Genomic DNA, 18,984 nt, shown 5'->3' on the forward strand with positions numbered 1-18,984 from the left:
TGACGTAAACGTCTCTTCTCTCCGTCCGATTTAGTGTAATCAGATATGGCAAAAAATCGCCCTATTGTATTTGGGAAAAGAATGATACAGCAACTGGCTACGGTCTCTTTTAATGGACCACTCTAGCATTCGCCAAAAGCGATGCAAGGAATCAACTGAAAATGAGAATCAGAATGGTCAATTGGGGATTTGAACCGCAGATCTTCTAACTAAGGGTCAGTGATTTTACAACTGAGCCATCACGCCAGGACCGTGACGAAGAGAACAACACTTCACTTTAGTGAATGACGACTGGTGTGTATTAAGGACTGAGTTTGTGTATTGCCCCGCGAAGTGAACTGGAAAACTGGCCAGAGTGGTAGCACTGTCGTGTTTAAACAGAGAAACATTGAGACATTAACAGTGTACTCTCGAGCAGTCTAATAAGAGGAACACTGCCACGTGCTGCATGTGTGTACGCCAGCCCTCGGCACAGCGGAACAGCGCTTCATTGAGCGGCACTTTCGCTTGTCGGTACCACTCTCTCACTGCCACAGCGACACCATTTATTCACAGCGTAACATGCGTGAAACCACATTTCGTCTAAAAAACCACTGGCCGCTTTACTTCTGATGATTTATTTTCGTCTTGCCCGCACATTTTGATTCCTTTGTACGGGAAGCTGTTAAAACGTGAAACTTCTTTATTTAAATTCTTACTTAAACTGCAGAGTGAAATTGAATGCATGTGAACCTACTTTACTTATTCTTATCTTGTCAACACTGACCCACAATATTCTAGCGCAACGCAATCTGAGTGCTCAAAAAGGGGATAACCTGACTTCAAATAATTAACTCAAAAGAATGGCCCTGACTAAAAAGAAATCTTAACAATAACCTATGGATTTCACTAAGCGCTTACCTCACAAAAATCTTCATTACGCGAACTACTGCAATACAGCGAGCGTCAATACTGCCAGCTAAATAAAAGATTCTAAATACTGAATCCACTAACTATAGTCATGTCGTTAGCAAAGGAAAGATTTTGTTGCAAACCAAATAATGTATTTTTTACCTTAATAATGTGACATCCTGTTCAGACAAAAACATAACTCGTCATTGTCATCTAGTACAAAGGTATATAACCATGAATATAATTCAATCTCCAGGTCGAACATGTACAGATCGGTAGCCTACGCTAACACTTCAGACCTCTACCCTCCATCAATGCTAACTTCTCACATTTAATATCCATCACTGCTGGCTGTTCACCTCCAACTGCCCAACAGTACTTCAATCACTGTTGCCGACTAAATTCCAACTGCTCAACACTACTGCCGATTAACTTCCAACGAGTCCGACCAGCCACAGAGTCTCTTACAAAGAAAGTGCAGTCAGAGATCCAATGCAAAGCGCTACACAGCGCTGCCAACACAGAAGCAGCCCAGTTACAAACCCAACTCATTGACAAAGTAATTTCTCAGATTTTCCTTGCTAACCTTTTTTCGTGGTAAGGTCCTATGGGACCAAACTGCTGAGGTCATCGGTTGCTGCAGTTTGGAACCGCGAGACCGCTACGGCCGCAGGTTCGAATCGTGCCTCGGGCATGGATGTGTGTGATGTCCTTAGGTTAGTTAGGTTTAACTAGTTCTAAGTTCTAGGGGACTAATGACCTCAGTAGTTGAGTCCCATAGTGCTCCCATTTGGATCATCATCGGTTGCTAATATTTATCTATATCCACATTGACGAGCAACATAGCTCGATGAAACTATGCTGTTACAGTACAGTACAATACAGAAGGTAACTGAAAGACATACGCAGTCAGACGAAAGAAATTATATTCTTACTCAAATACAGAATTACACTGTAGTCATCGCCATTTTGATGGTACTCTGGATATTACAAAAGGTGAGAGATGTGGCAGAAATGAGAAAAGCGAGAAACTTAACATCAGGATTGGTGATCAGGAAGTAGATGAAGTAAAGGAATTTAGCTACGTAGGCACCAAAAGAACCTATGACCGACGGAGCAAAAAGGACACAAAAAGCAGTCTAGCACTGGCAAAAAGGTCACTCCTGTCCAAGAGAAGCTTACTAGTACCTAAAATAAGCCTGAAATTTCTGAAAACTTACATTTGGAGCATTGTACGGTAATGAAACATGAACTGTGGGAAAACCCAAACAGAAGAGAATCGAAGCATTTGAGTTGTGGTGCTACAGAAGAATGTTGAAAACTGGCTGAACTGATAAGGCAAGGAATGAGGTGGTCTTCCGGAGAATCGGCGAGGAAAGCAATATATGGAAAACAATGACAAGAAGAAGGCACAGGATGGTAAGACACCTATTAAGCCATCACGGAATGACTTTCATGCTAGTAGAGGAAGCTGTAGAGGGTAAGAGAGTCTGGAAGACATCCAGCAAATAATTGAGGACGTAGGTTGCACGTGCTGCTATGAGATGAAGAGGCTGGGACAGGAGAGGAATCGGTGGCGGACCGCAAAGCACGCTCTGCAACGTGCGGCCATGCTGGCCAACGGTTGGTAACGAGCTCTTGTTGTAGGTCGTTCCATTTCTCCACCAGAGCGGCTGGCAACTGCTGGACGTTCGTTGGTCGATGTGGACGTGCTGCAGTACATCTCCCCAACGCATCCCACAGGTGTTCGTTGAGTTTTAAGTCGCCGCATCGGGCAGGGCAGGTCGTCCGAAAAGCTCCTCCACCTGCGTTGTCGCGAACATTCATCCATAAAAGTTACCTCAGGGCGGAATGTACCCCTGAAAAGATGCACATGGGGAAGGAGGAGTGTCAAAATAGCGTTGACCGGTGAACGTACCATGTTCAAAGATTGGCGACCCTGCCAAAAGCTTTGTGACTGGACCAACGGATGAGGGCAGATTTAATCTGCGCAATGATTCCCAAAGAGAGCAGGTGTTGAAAGATGTGAAAATTACCGAACTATCAGTTTAGAAGTCACAGCTGCAAAATACTAAGGTGAATTCTTTACAGACGAATGGTAAAACTGGTAGAAGCCGACCTCGGGGAAGATCAGTTTGGATTCCGTAGAAATACTGGAACACGTGAGGCAATACTGACCCTACGACTTATCTTAGAAGAAAGATTAAGGAAAGGCAAACCTACGTTTCTAGCATTTGTAGACTTAGAGAAAGCTTTTGACAATGTTGACTGGAATACCCTTTCAAATTCTGAAGGTGGTAGGGGTAAAATACAGGGAGCGAAAGACTATTTACAATTTGTACAGAAACCAGATGGCAGTTATAAGAGTCGAGGGGCATGAAAGGGAAGCAGTGGTTGGGAAGGGAGTGAGACAGGGTTGTAGCCTCTCTCCGTTGTTATTCAATCTGTATATTGAGCAAGCAGCAAAGGAAGCAAAAGAAAAGTTCGGAATAGGTATTAAAATCCATGGAGAAGAAATAAAAACTTAGAGGTTCGTCGATGACATTGTAATTCTGTCAGAGATAGCAAACGACTTGGAAGAGCAGTTGAACGGAATGGACAGTGTCTTGAAAGGAGGGTATAAGATGAACATCAACAAAAGCAAAACGAGGATAATGGAATGTAGTCGAATTAAGTCGGGTGATTCTGAGGGAATTAGATTAGGAAATGAGACACTTAAAGTAGTAAAGGAGTTTTGCTATTTGGGGGGCAAAATAACTGATGATGGTCGAAGTAGAGAGGATATAAAATGTAGACTGGCAATGGCAAGGAAAGCGTTTCTGAAGAAGAGAAATTTGTTAACATCGAGTATTGACTTAAGTGTCAGGAAGTGGTTTCTGAAAGTATTTGTATGGAGTGTAGCCATGTAAGTAAGTGAAACATGGACGATAAATAGTTTAAACAAGAAGAGAATAGAAGCTTTCGAAATGGGGTGCTACAGAAGAATGCTGAAGATTAGATGGGTAGATCACATAACTAATGAGGAGGTATTGAATAGAATTGGGGAGAAGAGGAGTTTGTGGCACAACTTGACTACAAGAAGGGATCGGTTGGTAGGACATGTTCTGAGGCGTCAAGGGCTCACCAATTTAGTACTGGAGGGCAGCGTGGAGGGTAAACTCGTAGAAGGAGACCAAGAGATGAATACACTAAGCAGATTCAGAAGGATGTAGGCTGCAGTAGGTACGGGGAGATGAAGAAGCTTGCACAGGATAGAATAGCATGGAAAGCTGCATCAAACCAGTCTCAGGACTGAAGGCCACAACAACAACAATGATTCTGGACGTACCCCTATACGATAAGGGGGAAGACTTATTGCATCCAGTGACATTGTCGAATATGATCATTTTGGTGGTCCAGGTGTTATGTATTGGGAGGCATAACGCTGCATGGGCGTATTGACCTCTAAATCCTTGAACACCCTTGAAACTTTATTGTGACACTGCACCCGCTTCCCATATGCGTCTTTTCATGGGTGCATTCGGCCCAAACTTCTTCTAGGACGACAGTGTGCGACCGCATCGAAAAGAACACAAGGAGAAGCTCTTGGAATGAGAGGATATTCTGCGAATGGACTGGTCTGCTCGTTTCCTCGACTTAAGTCCCATAGAGCAGAGTAGGACGCGTTTGAAAAATGTCTTTCAGCACGTCCACAAGCACTAGCACCCGTCTGGCAATTGTCAGGCACGCTGGTCGAGGAATGGAACGCCTTACCGCAAGGAGACCAAACCATCACATGGTGGATAGAAGGGAGAAACCTGTACCACTACTAGTCAGATGGTTCAGATGGCGCTAAACACTATGGGATTTAACATCTGAGGTCATCAGTCCCCTAGACTTAGAACTATTTAAACCCAACTAACCTAAGGACATCACACACATCCATGCCCGAGGCAGGATTCGGATCTGCGGCCCTAGCAACCGCGTCACTACTAGTCATTGTCTTTCCTGTGCTACTCGCAAATGGAGCTAGAGAAAAAGGGCAGTATATACAGGTATGCCTCTGTACGAGTCCTAATTTCTCTTCTCCTGTCTTTGCGGTCCTTTCGCGAAATCTATGTTGCCAGCAGCAGAATCGTTCTGCTGACTGTCGCAAATGTCGTTTCTTTAATTTTTCTCAATAGTGTTTCGATCAAGAAGCGTCATGTTCCATCATAAAAATGCTCAAATGTGTGTGAAATCTTATGGGACTTAACTGCGAAGGTCATCAGTCTCTAAGCTTACACACTACTTAACCTAAATTATCGTAAGGACAAACACACACACCTATGCCCGAGGGAAGACTCGAACCTCCCCGGGACCAGTCGCACAGTCCAGACTTGTTCCATTCAAGGACTGTCATTTGAGTCCGTAACATACACGAGTTGATCGAACCTACCAATAACAAATTTGGCAGCACGCCTTTGAGTTGTTTCGACCCCTTACTTTAATTCAATTTGGTGTGGGTACCAAACACAAGAACAACAGTCATGAATGGGTGCCACTAGTGTTCTATAAGCGGTCTCCCTTATGGATGAGCTACACTTTCCTAAACTTCTTGCAAGAAACCAAAGCCGACTATCCGTCTTTCCTAATACCAATCTTATCTGGCTCTTTAGATTTCATATCGCTTTGCAACGATACGTCGACATATTTAATGGACATGACTATGTCAAACAGATTGTTTTTCCTACTCTTCTTCGATAACTCACATGTTTCTACATTTAGAGCAAGCTGCCATTCATAACACCAGGGTTTCTGTCTGATTCATCCTGTACCTCTCTGTACACTACAGCGTCATCAGCAAGTAGTCGCAGATTGTTGCTCACCCTACCCGACAGACAATTTAGGTACATACAGAATAACAGCGGTCCTATCCTATCGGACTTCCCTGGGGCAATCCTGACGAGACCCTTGTCTCTGATGAACACTTACTGTTCAGGACAGTAAGGTAAGTTCTGTTACTTAAGAAGTCTTCGATACATACTTCTGAGAAACTATTCTGTATGCTCGGACATTCGTTAAAACAGTACGCAGTGGGGCACTATGTCAAACGCTTTCCGAAAATCTAAGAATATGGAATCTGCCTGTTGCCCTCCATCCAGGGCAAACTGAGTTTCCCATGAGCGATGCCTTGTAAATCTGTGCTGAATTTTTGGATAGAAGTTTTTCTGTCTCAAGGATATTTATTATATTCGGACTTAAAGAATATGCTCCAGAATTCTGTAGCGAAACGATATTACGGATATTGGTCAAAAATTTTCCCAGTCCTTTCTTTTACCCTTCTATATCCAGGATTCAACTGCGCTTTTTTGCAGTCGCTTGGAACATTACACTGCTTTTATGTCTAGCTCTGTACGACAAAAGTTAAACATTTTTTTGCAAAATTCGTATTTCCTTGTGATCGCGGAATTTGTTCCCTAATAACACACTAAACCACATCTTTAAGGAGATTTATTCTATGCATTTTACAGCTTTTTCTTTATGGTACTTACCTCAACCGCAGTCTGCTTAGCATTTTATATCACTGACTTTCTCAAAATCAAAATTTAGCACTCGCGTTCTGTCGTCGGGTCGGCATTGTCAGTCCTCTCTCTTTCTCAGTCAAAAATGTCTAATGATGTTAACGGCAAACCGTCGATCCTGCTCGGAGCTGCTGTTTCGGCAATCGCTTTACATGCTCCCATTGCGAGGTAACACAATGCACTATTTTAAATTGGAAGATGAATTTACTTAAGCACATGATCAAGTTATTTGCCACTAGGATCGGCTCTTACCAGTTCACTGTGTCGAATAATAATTGTCTGCTGTGAACGGGCACTACTGCGTTGCTGACTTTCCCTAATTGTCTCTAGCACCGACGCCTGGGAGACAGTAAAATGCATCACCTGGACGCATCTCAGTAGGAGCTCCTAGGGAGGCAGGCACCCCGCCTGTTTTCCTGGACGCGTCTGGCTGGGGTGGCCAGACTCCCTTAACGCGGCGGCTGGTCTAAATATTTCCGACTTGTCGGCCAAACAAACACGGCTTTCAGCGACTGCCGTCTTGTCCTCTGGTGGCGGGCGGCAGCACCTGGAGAAACTCCACCCTGCTTCCCCTACCCTAACTCGGTCGCCCTCCAGTGAATTACGGCTCGTTACGAGCTTCCGCTGTCTGCTTGCTTCTCGGAAAGTAAGTACCCATTTTTGTAGTTAACACTGCGTCCATTAAGACTGCAACAAGGGGCAGTACGGCAGGTCATGATATTTATCTTATTGCGAGTAGACAGTATAATAGGAATAATAAACGATTAAATTTGTTGGTTATTTTGGGTATACCCGATGCGAAATTTAGTACAAAGACGGCAACACGGCTCCACACGGCTTGGACATTGAATCGACATGAGCTTGTATGACAGGTACAAGTACTTCATTCTACGCCGATTCAGCTCTCCCGCAGTCAGTTGTAATACCTGGCGTATGGTGGCGTAGGTCTCCCGGCAACAAATGAACATATTACGTGTTCAGTGGGTGAGAGCTGTGGAGAACTTGCTGGCCAGGGCTACGGTGGAACCTTTGTATCGAGGTATCTCAGGACAGCACGAGCAACATCTTGCGTTATCTTGCTGAAAATGAGACGGAGACATCGAAGCTACTTTACAGCCAACAGTCTTTATGCTTGAGAAATATAGTGCCTGATACCCAAATCAGAGGCTATGAGGAGTTGAGGCGATTGTGTTGTGTACCCAGAAGCACGCAATACCAACACGCCACTTGCTGGGTAATTATGACGACGAATGCATTCTGAGAACGCTCATTCCTCTCGGAGCCCCCATACGCGGGAACGTCCATTATGTTGCTGTACGCAGAAAAGACGACGTATGAAGTTACGACGTGGTGCCACTCCTGTGTCCAGTATTGTTGCTAGGACTCTCCCCGCTGCCGCTTCAAAGGAAGCCGGAACAATGCTCTCCGTACTAACAGTCTATAGTACTCCAGAAGTCGGCGTGTGGGCTACTTGTCTTATAGCAAAGAAACCCATTTACTGAGGTATGTGAGGTGGATGTGCAATTCTGCGCCCACTCGGGCGCTAGTCGACTGGTGATCTATCAATTCCATATTCGCATGACTGTCGTGGGATCCGACCAACTCGAACACCAGTATTGCGGAACGATAAACCGCAGTTTTCGAGAGGACACAAAACAGCCGCTACCAAATTCCATTACGTGCTGGTAAGCGTTTTTCCTTCTTATAGCGGAGTAACATGATCTTCTCACAAACAATCAACATTCAAATGCGATTTCTGGATATAAAGACCGTTGCTGATTTTTTTCCTTGCATAAAGAATTAAGGTGGCGTTAGTCCTACCTATTTCGCGCCGTTGGCATGAAAAGCTACTCAATACAGCATTACACCTTCAAACATTTCTCAGACTTTCACATCGAGCCATCTACGCCTACATGATGGCTGCCAATACTATCGAACATCTGTCCAACTCGTCTTCGTCGAAAGGCGGATCTCTATTACTTTTGACAGTAAAACTCTAAAAATGAGCCAGTTCCTTCATACAAAGACTTATCCTCGCTGCCTAGAAAACACCTCATCTCCAGCGTATGGAGGATGAGTCCAAATTCTCACCACTGGGCTCAATGGCGACATAGTGGAAACGTAAGTGGCAAGCCAGGGACACTTGGAACCACGAACTTATTGACAACCGACCTGTTAAATCTATGCGGTGTGTGACCTTTCGGACATGTCCGAAATAAAAGATATCACGTATAAATATAATTAAAGCGAGGAGGGCCAATGATCTCTTCATTGCAGATCCGCTGCTCTGGGCTCGAGCTCTTACAGGAATCGGCGAAACGCCGCGAGTAACGAGGACAGTGGACAGAGGCACTGCATTCGTAGTGTGTCGATAATTTGAGAATTTGCGTCTGTCGGGAGTGCATTGCATTTTATTTGTTACAGACGCGTTTCGCCTTTTACTTTAAGGTTTGTTCAGTGGAATCTAGAAAGGAACAGTTTTGTTTTGATATACGCTACTTGTAGATTATAAAACAGTTCGTGTCTTGTTCCTTGCGTAAATAAGAGATAATTTACAGTTATTGGAGTCTGGCTGGTATCTGTGTTTCCTCTCATCTGAACACGTGCTGGAGGTCGCACTATAACTTCACTTATGAAACGTAACACATTTTTACATTACCGTAAAGTTCGTAACATGAAAATGTGCTTACAGTGGTCTCCAGTGCACGTTCCTCCGTGCGATTCTAAAATCGGTCACTAGTCTGAAACATCGAGCAGAAAACAACGTATGTTTCTAGGTAGAGTCTCCAGCAGCCACAACATTCTCCCCTACACTTCACACCAGTTTGACGTTTTTCGCACGCCACCTTCACGGTGTTGCAATTTTAGTGGCCAGATGTATACAATTATACAACTACTCAATTATATACTGTCCATTTATATGTTCATCGCTGCTGTGTGTACTGCACTCTGAATATAAATGTTCTTGACGACAGTGACGCAGGACGAGATTCTACAATTTTGTTGATGTTGAAGCCACGTTAAAAGTGACATTAAATAAGCTGATATAAGTAGTTATGTTGGCCGGTGCTGATCGTTTCGACCTAAACTTCTAGCGAGTAAAGATTTGTTTTGTTAGCAGCTCCTGCTGGTACATAAATATGACTTTCTTTGATATTTCCTAACCTGGACTCGTAACTTTAAGCTTTGTGTTTATGGGGTGTTACAAGACCGAGACCTTAGCCGCGGCGGATGTTGATCTTGCTCTCGTCGCTAAGTCCATGTGCATCTACAAACACCAGCAGGAGGGGCCTGACTCAGCGAAAGCCAGACGTGACACAAAAAAGGGAGCTTTGAGTCTGACGTCCCGTCGACGACGAGGCGATTAGCGACGGAGTCGTGACACGGCAAGCGGCTCGCAGAAGTCGCCTCGTTGTAAAGAAAATGGACATGCCACTCGCTACAAGTTGCAACATAGAGACCTTACACGTCTTCTGACGCAGAAAATTGCTGAATCAATCTGCGCCTGCTTATACCTGGCAGTAAAAATGCTGTGCACTTCTTCGTCATAGAGCTTCCCGCCTATCTAAAACTTAAAAAAAGTCCTTCCGAACAAGCCATGAAGGTCCAACGGTACCGACCGCCCGCCAAGTCATCCTCAGCCCATACGCGTCACTGGATGCGGATATGGAGGGGCATGTGGTCAGCACATCGCTTTCCCCGCCGTATGTCAGTTTCCGAGTCCGGAGCCGCTACTCCTCAATCAAGTAGCTCCTCAGTTTGCTTCACAAAGGCTGAGTGCACTCCGCTTGCCAACAGCGCTCGGCAGACCGGATGGTCACCCATCCAAGTGCTAGCCCAGCCCGACAGCGCTTAACTTCGGTGATCTGACAGGAACCGGTGTTACCACTGCGGCAAGGCCGTTGGCTTCCTGCCTATCTGCAGATAGTGAAATTTTTCCTAACTTTATTACCCGTTGGAATGTTATGTTCGGTGTTTTATACCGCTCCTCAGATGTTTGTTTTTAAAAAAGCTCTGCTAATATCCAGTAACTCTCATTCGCCTTTTCTCTTGATAATTATTTTTTTCTCCATGAATCAAACTTGCAACAACTTTCTAGACGTGGAACGTGTTGCTCGTTAGTAAGATATATTTTTTCTATGTATGCATTTCTACATGCTGGCCATTTGCCGACCTCAGTTTTTTTATACGATAGAGGTTAATAAGTGATACCTCACAATATACAGAAATTAATCTATCTATAAATGTTATCGGTATGGGATTTAGGGATGGAACCCGGAACAATGAGGAGCTTCGTTCCAAAACGGATTAAATGCAACCGTGGTCAACATACAGTCTCATGCGTTTTCACCCCGGTTGTGTTATGCTCTTCATTGCTGTTGAGTCATATCGAGTCATTTCATGTTCTTTCCCATAGTAGTTTAGTGTCGGAAAACATGAATCGGATCAGATAGTGTTATGTACACCGCAGCCGACGATTAAAAACGTATTATGTACAGGGCAAGTTTCCTCGTCCGCGTTATTAGCCCGCTCTTTTGCTTGCTGTTTCGAAACAGAGCTGCGAAAACTAAAAGGCAGCGTGAAAAGGTAGCTCCGTAATTAACGAATGATTGCTTTCAGTGAAGTTTCTGATGTTCCTGCATTGACGTGTTGTTTGTGTAGGGATGATATGATGCTTTTATACTTTGATTGAGCTTTATTGTAGGCAGTTATGACGTGGCGAGACTTACTTCGTTTTACGTACTTCAATCTAGATCCTTATGTAATTTTGAGCAGCCTTGTTATCACAAAGAAGGCAGATTCAAGTGTGGAAGCACCCCAGTATTGCAACTGGTGAAAAAAAAAAATTACAGCCTACCGAACAAAGTGGAGCAAGAACGCAGACTCAGTTATATGAAAGAAGCTGTATCTCCAAAAACACGAAGAACTGGAAAGCATTAGGCACGAAAGCGTATTCGAAATTCCATTGACAAACCGAGAGAATTAACTGGCACTAGGAAACTGGATATTGATAATCTGTTGAAAAAATATTTGGAGACAACTGAAAAGAGTTTGATAGTTTGTAGTTTTATGTTTCGACCCTAAACATCGATGCGACATCAGCTGGAACTGGTAGGCAGACTCCTGAGAACGATGACTGTCACTGTTTGCACGACGAACAAGGGCTAAGAGCAAGACTTTAACACATCGATCTAACGTCAGCAACATGTTAGTAACTTCATTTTCTAGCGCGCCCGGTTAGCCGAACGGTATAACGCACGGTTTTCCGGAGCGGGAAGGAGCGCCTGGTCACCGGCCCGAATCCGCCAGGCAGACTTGTGTCGAGCTCCGGTGAGCCTGATGGTTTTTAGGCGGTTTTCCATCTGAACCGGTGAATGCAGGCTGGTTCCCCTTATTCCGCCTCAACTACACTATGTCGGCGATTGCTGCGCAAACAAGTTCTCCACGTACGCGTACACCATCACTACTTTACCACGCAAACATAGGGGTTACACTCGTCTCGTGTGAGACGTTCCATGGGTAGGTCCACCGGGGGCCGAAGCGCACAGTAACCCTGGTTTCGGTGTGGGGCGGCGGAGGGGTGAAATGGACTGCAGCTGTCGTCGTGGGCTTGTGGACCACTGCGGCTGCGGCGGGGACGGAGCCTCTCCGTCGTTTCTAGGTCCCCGGTTAACATAAAACTTCATTTTCTTATATGATGGTCTTGTACAATAACAAAATCAATAAAAAATCATGAAATGAACCTTTCAGATCATACTACGTAAAAATATGACTGTATAAAAACGTATTTTGTTAAGTAATTAGTTCAAAATGTATTAAGAGTAATCTAAAGTTATAATGGCCCCTTCAAGCAGTGGGAAATGATTGCAATCATGACTGATTCTGGAACATAGTCTAAAAATTTGTGATAATTCCTGTGGGACAAAACTGCTGAGGTCATCGCTCCCTTGTTTACACACTACTTAATCTAGCTTAAACTAACTTACGGCAAGGACGACACACACACACACACACACCCATGCCCGAGGGAGGACTCGAACCTCCGACGGGAGGGAGCCCATAATCTTAATAATCTGTCGTCGACAATTTTGCCTTATTTGATTTGGTTAGGAAGAGAAACATGTTTTTCGCTTCCTATAAAATAATAATCTGTGCGACTAATACGATTTACAAAGACGATCCTTAGATATTACACTTGGAACATGTTTCTGTGCAATTAATACTTTGTGTTTGTATGTATAATTGCCCCAGAAAAGTCATGACATTAATGAATGACATTACGCAAAAGTGGGCTAGCTTTCGTCGCCAAAAACAGCACTTCATGCGTATGGTAAACGTTGCTGAAGTCAAGCGTTCGAGAGGATCTATACTATTTGATATCCAATTCAAGTTCTCATCAACAACACTTACGGGAAATTTGAAGATTCTGTGTTAAATATGTATTTTCCTCTGTGCTCAATTATTATTGATATATCCTGATTGTACGGAACTAAACGAACTGTAACTGTTCATCGAAATTTTTCCGACGGCGGACGCATTAATCAGCGATGCGAGATGAAAATTTGTGTCGCACCGGAACTCGAACCCAGATGCTTCCGCTTCTCTAGAACGGTTGCTTTAACCACCTCGCCCATCCGGACACGATTCTCGCCCGACCCAAATTCTCAAACAGTCATACACCAATGTGGCGTCCCTGTCGATGTACCCCTCACTCGCAACGCGACTTGTATTCACGTGGGAGGAATCCAAACCTGGTGTGCATCCGCATTAAAGGAATCCTGTTTTGCCTTCAAGCCTATAGAAATGTTGCATATACGGGGTGGACCGTTTCAATCCATAACGGGGAATAAATCGGGATAGTTATGAGATGCAGCAAAATGTTTTAGATGAAGTTGTAAGTGGCAGAGACGGTCACGTATTGCTACTAATGGCCGTGACCTTTAACGTGATTTTTCTAGGTGATTGGAGGTTAAATTGATTTTCTTAATATGACGCATATTATTTAAAATTTGAAAAGAGCGGAAATTTTACGTATAAATGATACATTATTGAAGGTCACGACAAGGTTCAGTGAGATCAAATAAGCGAATATATTTTTAGTTCTAATAAGGATTAACTCGGAATAGAGGGGGGGACACAGGAAAATACAAAGTTAGATACAAACTGGAAGGTGCATAATGGATCACGTTTAATTACCAATAACAATGATCTTAAATGTAATTATCTAAGGTCATTCGAAGGCTGAGCTCTTGTTTCGTGAGAACCACTATTTGCGACGTCGGATTCCGAAAAAGGGAGCAGAGATTTCACCGTTCAGTTTTGATTAACGTGATTATTGCAAAAGAAAATACATCACAACGTATAAATGATATTGTGACATTTGTAAGACAGAACAAACATAAATAAAAAGTAGATCATTGATGTACAAGTCGTTGAGTGCGTCCCGTCACCTCCGTCCTCGGGATGTCGTTTCCAATTTGTAACTAACACTGTATTTTTGTGTATCATCCCTCTGTTTTAAGTTAATCCCTACTAGAACTAGAAACATATTTGCTTATTAGACCGTCACTGAACCTAGCCACGACGTTGAATAATGTATCACTTTATGCGTAAAATGTGCCACTCTTTTCGAATCTTAAATCAGATATTAGAAAATAGGTTTAACCTCCAAATCACCTTGAAAATCATGTTCAAGGTCTTGGCTATTAGTAGCAAAGCGTAACGCTCTTTGCAACCTACAACTTTTATGCAAAACATTTTGTTGTATCTCATCCCTATCACAAATTATTCCCCATCATGGTTTAAAATGGTCCACCCCGTATATTTGTGTGGTGTCTGTTCTGTCGCACATGATTTAGCTGCCGTAAGTATCAACAACATCCAGGGAAATTTTTCCGACGGCGGCCTCATTGGCGTATGACTGGGTGCGAGTTTGGTTCGGCCGAGAAGCGTGTCCTTTGTTGAACTTTATTATGATGCTTGAATCCTCGGCAAAGTGCATTATCTCTGCCAAGTCGGTGTAAGACTGGTGGTGACTTACATGCAAAAATTCTGTGACAAATGTATGTAGACCATGACTAGAATATGAGTGTCAAACACACGAGTGCATTCAGTCATCCAGTATTTCATCAACATAATAATTGAGAATTAGTTGTTTACATCACCCGTCTCGACTTTTTTGATACTGTCATGCACTATTTTTTCCTTCCTTAAGCTGATCTTTTCATCTCTACGTATTATTACATCTAACATTCAGAATAATATGTTTTAACACATTCTAATCTTTGCTCGACCCTACTGTTATTTGTCTTTTACTTCTCTCAGCGCTACGTCAACTGTTGCTGGAAGCGTAAAAGATGTGTCACCATCCGTCTCTTCTTTAGGTACTGGTATTCTTTATTTCATTCACAGTGGTGAAAACACGTCGCATAGCAGAATCGCGTGCATCGCAAAGCTTTGATGCACAGGCACCGATGATCGTGCGGTGCTGCAGCGATCTCGTATAGCGTAGGTGGAGATAACTGGTAATTTCTGGAAGATTTCCCTGCTAGCGATAACGACATTAGAATAGCAGAGAGCTATAAACTGTGGACACACCCGCTCTACCAGATTTGCCGGTAGGGGCGGCCAGCTCGCAGAGTCGCCAATTAACATATAATGGCGGGCGTGGGGGGGGGGGAGGGAGGAGAGGAGTGGAGGGGAGGGAGCAGGATGCCAGTCGGCGTGCGTCCCATGCGGAGAAGTCGGGAGCGTCTGTGGAGCTGCTGTGCAGAGATGCCCGCGGCTGTCCATACAGTCTAACTTACAAGCCGACCAGCTGCGGTCGGGTAATCGCTAGAGGTGCCAACACCACCATGATCCGTGGGGTCAGATCTCTACACACACCGTATTTTATGCTGTGGCTCAAGGATGGCCAGTACCATTGGAAGGTTCCTGCTACTTAAATCACCAACCACACCGTACCACCGCCGTCGGATGACATAGAGGCACAGGGGGAAGCTGAGTTTGAGAAAGAACCGTCAGGAACATCCCCGTTGAATCGCTACGCAAACAGCACTGGCCTCTGTGATAATCCCACCTGCGATCCTCTCCCCTCCCCCCCCCCCTTTTCTTTATCAATGACACGAAATATATATAATGGTTTTATTGACAAATCTTTTTATTTTCATACGAAATTTTACTATATGGTTGTTTTTAAAATACATGGCACCATTTCTTATTTCTACGTACTTTTTTTATTTATGAATTTGGCCAGCTATGGACCGCATACAACTTAAGACTTATGGTGTTTCTTTTTCTTCCGTTCTTCCCAGTACTTCATTTTCTCGGCAACTGCTCGTCTCTGCTCATCTGCCCACACTCTCTTGGGTCGAGGTTTTGGCTCATCTTCTTCATAGTTTGCGTTTTCTATCAGTAGCCTGAAGTGATTCCTGTCACTTATCATTTCTTCTGTAACACCTATGTTGTTGGCATCTTCCTTCACTGCTTCTATCCATCCTACAGTTTTTTTCAGCTTACTAACATAATTAAAAATTTTCTTTGTAATCAGTGTTTCTTCCATTCTTTTTAAATGTCCATAAAATTTTATCCGTCTCTTCCTCATCGTATCTGTGATATTTTCTGTACTTTTGTATGTCTTCTCTTTTTAATCCACCTGTTTTCCTTGTTTTTCTCAGGACCTAGAGTTTTCTTACTATTTTCCGGCTTTTTTTTCTAGTTCTCTTAATTCGCCTTTCTTATTCAATGTTAAACACTCTGATCCATATGTTGCTTGTGTCCTAATAACTGAATTATAATGTCTAATCTTCGCTTGCATAGATATTGATTTCTTATTGTAGTAGTTTTATGTTTATTTATATGCAAATTCTAACTTTTTTATTCTTTCTTTACTTGTTGTGTTATCCAATCCATTGACTTTGATCTACTCCCCCAGGTATTTGAATCTATCAACTCTTTTAATTTTTCTGTACTGTGTCGCAGGTTCGAATCCTGCCTCGGGCATGGATGTGTGTGATGTCCTTAGGTTAGTTAGGTTTAAGTAGTTCTAAGTTCTAGGGGACTGACGACCTCAGAAGTTACGTCCCATAGAGCTCAGAGCCATTTGAACCATTTTTTTCTGTCCTTTGTTTTCATAAACTTTTCTGTATTCTGTTTGTGTTCTGTATACTCGTTTTTTTCATAAGATATTTTTAGTCCAGTCTTTTCAGCAATCTCGTGTAACAGATCAAGCAAAACTGTTGCGTCTGTTCGGTTTTCCGTTATCAATACCGTATCATCCGCAAAGGCTAAACAATTCACTTCAAATTTGTTCTTTCCTTGGGCCATGCTTATACCCTTTGTGCCTCTGTTTTTTAATGTGCTTTCCCATATTTTTACTATTTTATCTAAAACCAAGTTAAAGAGAATTGGGGACATTCCATCTCCTTTTCGATCTCCTGTTTTGATTTTGAATGGTTCTACTTACTTATACATACAGGGTAATCACAAACAGTATGAAAAGCTTTGAATGGTGTTAGGGTAGGCTAATCTGAGAAATAATTTTAAGGCAAAAATTCGATACGATGCTCCGCTTCCGACTTAATTGGCATTGAAGTTGGCCAATCAGAGTATCACGCGCAAATACAAGGGGCCCGCCAGATAACCGTGCAGTTAGTGTCATTTGTTCTCTCGGAGTAGATGACAGCGCACGAGATGTTCAGTCTTTGACTCTGGTTGGATCCTTACTACCGTCCCATGTCCAACTTTTGTATCATTCTCTTGTTCGGTGAAACTTACCGAATTTTTTTTCTTAACAGAATATCTGTTAAGAAAAAATTTCGGTAAGTTTCGCCGTTTCCAGTATAACCACAAGACCATTACAAGTTTTTCAGACTGTTTCCGACCACTCTGTACATAACGCATTACACTGATTGTAAATTTGCTAGCCATGGATGACAAAAGTTAATATATACTTGTATTTTAAATACAAAATAACAAAATAATGTTACGCTGTTCCCTAATTTTACGGGTTTATTTCGAGTAATAAGACAAATTGAAGCTGCCGTCAAGCTCATTGACAGTCGTGTGATTTTGTTATCCCCTGTTCATCACGATCCTAGCTGGTTTATTTACTTGTCCATTTATTTCTTCTGGCAAGAGTAGGGTCTTCAGGCCTTCTGTTACATGTAAGTAGAAGATCTTAGTGTGTTAAGATTCAAATGAGCAATATATGACGTTAATAATGATAATATATAGTGAAGAATACATGAAATTTAAGAAATACAGGCTTCATTAGCATTGTATTACGCAATTTCCTCGTTACTTCCTTGTCGATTGTAACAAACGTACGACAACAGTACAGTGGGAACCATTGTGGAGAAGTAGTTCACTAGTCAGAAGAAGAGCTAGAAATAATGAAGGGTAAGATTAACAGATAAGACGGAAGAAAGAAAGAGATGAGAAAACCGTTGATGATGTTTGGTTTGTGGGCGCTCAAGTGTGAGGTCATCAGCGCCCGTACGAAGTCCCAAGTTTTACGCAGTCCAAGTTTTACACAATCCAATCTAGCCACTGTCACGAATGATGATGATGATGAAATGATGAGGACAGTCTCCGGGCAGAGAAAATCCCCAAGCCGGCCGGGAATAGAACCCGGGACCCAGTGATCCAGAGGCATCAACGCTAGCCACTGGACCACGAGCTGTGGACTAAGAAAAGCGTGGATAGTTTACAATGTGACTGAGATACTGGTGTACTTTTGGACAGAAGGAAAACAGGTGGGATATGCCGAGCGGGAAACTAGGTGGGATATGCCGAGCGGGAAACTACACCGATGATAGGGTAAACGTCTGATTTCCTCTCTAATGTAGAGTCGTTTGAATGAGACGCAGGATAGAGGTTAATATGGCTGAAATGGAGAAGGACACTGTGAAAAATTCGGTCTGATCAATAGGTAGCGCGCAAATGCAGGACTTATGTGATATCTTACACAAGCTTTAGTTTAACTGCACGTGATACACAGGACACAAGCTATGAATACTGCCAACATTGCAGTAAGCGTTTTAGTGTATATTCTCCGTTATGACAGAGAAGAGTTACGTAACATTCTCTAAACGTTTATTGTAGCAAACAGAACACAGCATCTCATTTTTAACGGAGGGAAATCTTCAGACGTAAAAGTAATTTCAGGTATATAAAATGGAGTGTTACAGGACCATTACTTTGCACAATACATATGTAAATGACCTAGTGGGTAACGTCTGAAGTTCCCTGAAACTTTCCGTAGGTGATGCTTATGTATACAGGGAAGTCGCAAAGCTAGAAAATTGTAGAGAAGTGCAGGAACACCTTCGAAGAATCGACGCTCGGCGCAAGGAGTGGCATTTGATTCTCAACATAAACGAGTGACCCGATATTGTATGACTATACGAATGTAGAATACTGGAAGCAGTCAGATACATTAAATATCTAGGAGCATGCGTACGGGGCTGTTTAGAGGGAATGACTACATAAAACCAATCACGGGCAAGGCATATAGCAGATTCATTCGAGGATTCCTACAGGACGTAGG

At 43.0% G+C, this 18,984-nt stretch overlaps 1 protein-coding gene and 1 pseudogene across 2 annotated transcripts in view; both read right to left on the bottom strand.

Moving 5' to 3' along the window:
* LOC126251737 (integrin alpha-PS2-like) overlaps positions 1-18,984 on the bottom strand; it is an 836,605-nt gene that overhangs the window by 384,215 nt on the left and 433,406 nt on the right. The gene's annotated exons all lie outside the window — the stretch shown is intronic.
* Positions 10,224-10,341, bottom strand: LOC126253945 (5S ribosomal RNA; annotated as a pseudogene).

This window comes from Schistocerca nitens, chromosome 4, assembly GCF_023898315.1.
Source record: "Schistocerca nitens isolate TAMUIC-IGC-003100 chromosome 4, iqSchNite1.1, whole genome shotgun sequence".
NCBI lineage: Eukaryota > Metazoa > Arthropoda > Insecta > Orthoptera > Acrididae > Schistocerca > Schistocerca nitens.